Below are 6000 nucleotides of genomic sequence, written 5' to 3'. Positions count from 1 at the left end.
TGGGGGACTTCTAGTATAAGTGCACTGATCACTCATTGATCTATGCTGTATATACTTATACAGCATGGATCGATGAGATAGGCACTCGTTTGCTTTCGGCTGCTGCAGCCGAAAGCATCCGAGTGCCGAGCCGGGATCAGCGCCATCTTGGTGGAGACCCCGGCTGGCTTCAGTAACGGAGATCGCTCCTCCGGGACAACGTGCCCGTGCCCGCTAATAGCCGCGGCCCCGGGCTACATGAGGCACCCGGGACCGCGGTGGTTCAGAGCGGGGTCACCGCGCGGCCCCGCTCTGAACGCCCGCACCCGCACGAGGACGTACAGTTACGTCCTCGTGTGGGAAAAGGTTAAAACAAAATACATAGTCAGTTGAGCTTGCAGGTGTATAGGAGTATCAGGAGGGGTAACTGTTAGCTGAACTAGTCAATATATGACAAACTTTGGATTCTATACAATGATTGATTGGACAGGAAGGTGAATATTTATTCATTGTTATTAATACTTTTATATTATACTTATATTAAATTTCAGTGGTACTTAATAAGAAGTAGCGCACAGAAAACATAAAAAAAAAAAAAAAAAAAAACAACTTTAATAATCCATGCAAATGAGCAAGATCAGATGCTGTGCAGACTTTGTATTTCACTTAAGATTCCAAAGGTTGCCCTGATAATCCTGTTAAAATGTGTTCTGTCTACTCACAACCTCTAGATCTGCTACAGTTTGCCTGGACAACTGAAATGACCATTTATTTTAAGAGTTTTGCCGATTAATAAGTAAGTCATTTGTGTGATATGCGACAGATAAAATTGTTAATGATTAAGCATTGTGTTACCTCTTACATCTGGGAAAAACTGTGTTACCTTTAACATGGAAATCATTGCTATTGACCATTCTAAATTTTCTTATTTTTACTCTAAAACTTATAATTCATATAATTCTTTTCAATTAGTAGAGCTCACTCATATGGTTGTATACAGCCCCTGTAATGCTAATCCCAAATCAAATGCCTATGTAACCCTAAGAGCGTATACTATAGCACTTCATCAGCACATCAGCATCAGCATAATGTGAAAGGCACTGTGAAATTTTAGTGTTTACTATCAGATAAATAAATGCAGTAGAGTTTAACCCCTTAGTGACCAAGCCTATTTGGGCCTCATTGACGTTTTTTCGTAACATATGGTACTTTAGGTTAGTGGCAAAATTTGGTCACTGTCTTGTATGTTTTTTGGTGAAAGACAGCAAAATATCATGAAAAATTTGCACTTTACTAAAGTCACATGACATAAATTAGTTACTAAGTCACATTAACAATATGTTCTCTTTATTATGATTTCATTTCGTAAACATATTTTACTTTTTAAAGGTGTAACGGGGCTTATAAATGTATCAGCAAATTAAAAAATGTTCATGAAATTTTCAAAACTGATTTTTCTTTTTTTTTTTAAGTAGATTTAAGAGGCATGTATACTGGAAACCCCCATAAGTGACCCCATTTTGGAAACTACACACCTTAAAGAATTAATCTAGGGACATAATGAGCATTTTGACCCGACAGGGGCTTGAGGAAAGTATTCATTATTAGGCCGTAAAAAAATGAAAAATAGAAATTTTCCAATAATATATTTGTTAAGATTAAAGTATCACATTTTCACAAGCAACATGAGAGAAAACGCACCACAAAATTTGTAGCGAAGGTTCTCCTGAGTACAACGGTACCCTATATGTGGGCATAAACCCCTGTATGGGCACACAGCCGGGCTCAGGAGGGAAGGAGCGCCAATTAGCATTTTCAGTTCAGATTTTTCTAAGGGTATATTCACACGAAAGAACAACCGCAGCGAGTATGTAATTCTACCGCCCTTAACCCCTTCTGCTCCCGCCCGGCTCCCCCGCTGTAAGCATACATTACCTCTCCTCGCTGCACGGGTCTGGCGTCCTGCTCTCCCGTCCGGCCAATCAGTGGCTGCGGCTGGGCAACACACTGATTGGCCGGACAGGAGAGCAGGACGCCACACCCGTGCAGTGAGGAGAGGTAATGTATGCTTACAGCGGGGGAGCCGAGCAAGAGTAGAAGGGGTTAAGGGTGGTAGAATTACATACTCGCTGCGGTCGTTTAGATATAGTGTGTAGGAACTGCCAGGACCTGCCGGACTCGCAGCGAGACTCTCGCTGCGAGTCCGTTCGAGTGAATATACCCTAAAGAAATTTCTGAGCGCCAGGTGCGGTTGCAGTGTCTCTGTAGTGTCAACAGAATAGAACACCCCCAAAAGTCATCCCATTTTGGAAAGAACACCCCATAAAGAATTCATCTTGGTGTGTGCTGAGCATTTTGACCCTACAGGTATGAGAGGAAAGTATTAAAAATTAGACAGTAAGAATGAAAAAATTTAATTTTCCCAATAATATGTTTGTTTAGTTTAAATTTTTTCAATTTCACGAGGAACAGGAGAGAAAAAGCACCCCAAAATTTGTATTGCAGGTTCTCCTGAGTTTAACAGTACCCCATATGTGGACATAAACCACTGTATAGGCACACAGCAAAACTCAGAAGGGAAGGAGCACCAATTAGCATTTTCAGTGCAGATTTCTCCGGAGACGTTTCTAAGCGTCAGGTGCGTTTGCAGTGTCGCTGTAGTGTCCGCAGAATAGAACCCCCCCCAAAAGTTATCCCATTTTGGAAAGTACACACCTCAAAGAATGCATCTCGGGGTGTGGGGAGCATTGTAAAACTAGACCGTAAAAAGGAAAAAAATAAACAGACAGCTGATCCCCTGCTCTGCCGAAGCAGGGGGATGGCAGAGCATTCAGATACATCCGCCGTTAAAAGGCATATGTATAGAAGTAAGGCCCCTTAGTTACCGCCGTTAAATACGTATGGGCGGTCACTAAGGGGTTAAAGGAGAAAGCAGCATTTTTGGCTAGACACATAAGAGGGATAAAAGGGTTTTGATAGTAAAAGGGGAAGATTTAAAGGGTTTTCAGTGCAAAACTGATTGATGGCCTCTCGGGGCAAGATTGTGTGTTTAATCCATGAGAAGCCAGACTAGATCTTGGTCAAGCATCGACATGATCACTAGACCAACCCTGCGCTTTAAGGTCCTGACCCTTCCCCGCATCCTCTCTACTCTAATGTATCAGCACTTGCAGGAGATCTTGTTCAGCTTCCCAGTGACACAACAGTTATCCTAGGAGCCATGACTAGTTAGGAGAAGGACACTGCCCTAATTAATAACACATTAATTTCGGACAAATTTCAAAATACAGGTGACAGACACAATATATGGTAGGAACTATTGCAGCTTGCTTTATTATGTTATTTCTTTTAGTTTAGAAAACAAAAGGTGGTTAATGGTTCCATCCATACAGCAGCAGGAAGCAACAGGTGCCCTTTAAGTAGTAATAAGGCATACCATTGCACTTGGGCTTTACACTGCCATATACCTTGACAGACTTGCAGTTTTTTTATTGAGTTCAATGGATGAAACATAGCTGTCTGCTAGTGATTATGTTTGGATCATTTTTTAATCATATACATTTAGTTTGCATGACTAGCGGAGACTGAATGTAGTCACATGTAGACTATATTCAGTTTATGAAATTCATTAGGACCACTGTGAATACATTGCTGTATATATTGGTATACCTTTTGCCAGTATACCAATGTATACATAGGATGTGGAGCCAGGATGGACCCAGCCTAAGAATACATCAAACAGATAAATGTCTGGTCATAGGTTGCACTTTCACGGTACACAGAAGAAGGTTTTGATTCTTAAACTCAGTTCCACTAACAGTACCCCATTGTTGTTTTTCCAGTCTTTTCAACCAGTCCACTGGCTTACAGGACTGGTTCATAGTGAGGCAATTTTACAGGCCACAGTTCAGACAGTCACTTACTGTACACACATATAGTACTGAAGGTTTCACACAGTCCATACAGTCTTCACTATGGCTTCCAATAGGACTGAAGATGAGTACACTGCCTACAAAGTCTGCTTGACTAACATTTACCCTGCACCACCACCACCACCACCATCACAACCTATAACCAATGTTAATATAGTGGTCCAACACTGTGTGTAAGTGTGAAAATGGGTGTATTTGTTTTATTTTGAGGAGTGAGATCTCCCTTTACGCGCTTACTGCTGAAGGTGCTGCATTCATTTCAACCCCATTACAAACAAATCTACTAAAATAGGTTATTTAATTCTTATAGCCTGAGATAATCTATAACAGATATATGAAATCACTTTATTGTTGTCAGGACAAATCAGGGTCCACATAGGTGACGCAGAGACAAGTGCAGCTCTGATGCTGTTCCACGCCCACTGTCCCTGCCTACTTGCCTCAATAAGTCCTAGTATAGGTGGACCAGGAAACGAGACAAACTTGAGACAATTATAAGGCTATACACAATGGCGGGTGGTCAGCAAGCTAGGGTCAAACCAGGAGAGACAAATATTAGTACAAAGTCACACTAGGCACACTAAGTATATGCTATAACAGGCATCAGGCATAGTGAGGGACTGAATTTTAAAGGAAACTAGGTCCTGTTCTAAGAGGTGATTAGAGCAGACAGACAAGGACTTAGACAGGAGGATAGGGCTGTCAATCACCGGCAAGGCAAAGAGTTAACCATTTAGGTGCCGGTAGACATCACTCCAGAAAATGCACAGCATTAACCAAAATCAAATCAACTAGCCAAAGGCAGAATAAACCCATGTTCACACTAGAAATATATAGAATATATGGAATCATCCCTGTAACGAATGGAGCCATCGGGATGCGTCCCGGACAGGCGCAGCACGGCGGCTGCTTACAATTGGCTTCTGCTGGAATACTATTCCATCCTTTTTTATTGTATGCTGACATATACTAGTTCAAGGCCAAACTGACATTTTTTTAGCCTCTGTCAGGCTATCAGTACCCTTTCGATACATTTAGCTCGTAGGCCAGGAGTTTTTCCTAACATACATGCTAGACGGAGACCACATACAGTATGAGATGAGAACATAACCTAAAGTCAATTAAATTGTTTATTCACATTTGCAAAGTTATATTGTGCCAAGAGCATTGTAAAAAGTAATGGGTGGATACTGGTTTCATTCTTATGTAATAACGCATTATACAAGCCCTGTGATGATTTGGCTTGATTTACCTATGCACATTCCTAACCTTTCTACACCTATTTCCTAATGAGTAGTATTGCTTAACTCAATTATTTTGTTCAAGAACCCGAGAATGGTCTTAATATGAAATCTGATAACTTGATAGATTTACTAATCTTCCATAATTCTATTGTCAAATTATAAACTCCCATATGTTGGGAATGTCAGGGTGTATCGCAAAAATGTGAAAAGGTGTTTAATCAGGTGATTAGTTATTAAATGATAATAATTTTTTGGGGTTGGTCCCAGGGTTTTTAAACTCCTTACTGCAATGCCATGAACATGTATCTTTGTCATATTTTGCCATATGTTTTTCGTAATAAACCTAAGACAAAAAAGCATAGGCTCCTCTAGTCAAGGATCAGATCTCAATATACTGTACAACAACAATACTGATTTCCTCCGGCACTAAAGCCCTAGGGACAAATAAACCCTTATAGATACTAACTTTAAAAAGTAGCATTTATTGGTATATATTTAAAATGGTGCATTATAGGACACTCAATGTTTAAAAGCACAAACCTTTTTCACTGACTCTATGATAATAAATGTCCTGTGAGGGTACTCAGCAGTGTGATCAAGGCAGGTCACTGGACCAAAAAATCCCCACAAGAAGGATCAGTGCAGAGGTACTGGATAACTGGCATATATTGGCGGCCAAGGATCATTGTTTGTTGATCCTTGGCCACCAATATATGCCAGTTATCTAGTACCTCTGCGCTGATGCTTCTTATAGGGATTTTTTGGTCCAGTGACCTGCCTTGATCACACTGCTGCATATTCTTATCCTACTATTGGTGGTGTAACCCCTAGGAACAGGTGCGACG

At 40.8% G+C, this 6000-nt stretch overlaps 1 long non-coding RNA gene across 1 annotated transcript in view; it reads left to right on the top strand.

Annotated features, from left to right (window-relative positions):
• Positions 1-698: 698 nt before the first annotated feature.
• Positions 699-6000, top strand: part of LOC138785665 (uncharacterized) — a 62518-nt gene continuing 57216 nt past the window's right edge. Inside the window, exon 1 of the long non-coding RNA XR_011362137.1 lies at positions 699-775. This is a non-coding gene — a long non-coding RNA (uncharacterized lncRNA). The remainder of the gene's footprint in view (positions 776-6000) is intronic.

Source organism: Dendropsophus ebraccatus, chromosome 3 (genome assembly GCF_027789765.1).
Source record: "Dendropsophus ebraccatus isolate aDenEbr1 chromosome 3, aDenEbr1.pat, whole genome shotgun sequence".
Classification (NCBI taxonomy): Eukaryota; Metazoa; Chordata; class Amphibia; order Anura; family Hylidae; genus Dendropsophus; species Dendropsophus ebraccatus.
Note: the sequence above shows the minus strand (reverse complement) of the source record. Positions and strands in the feature narration are given on the sequence as shown.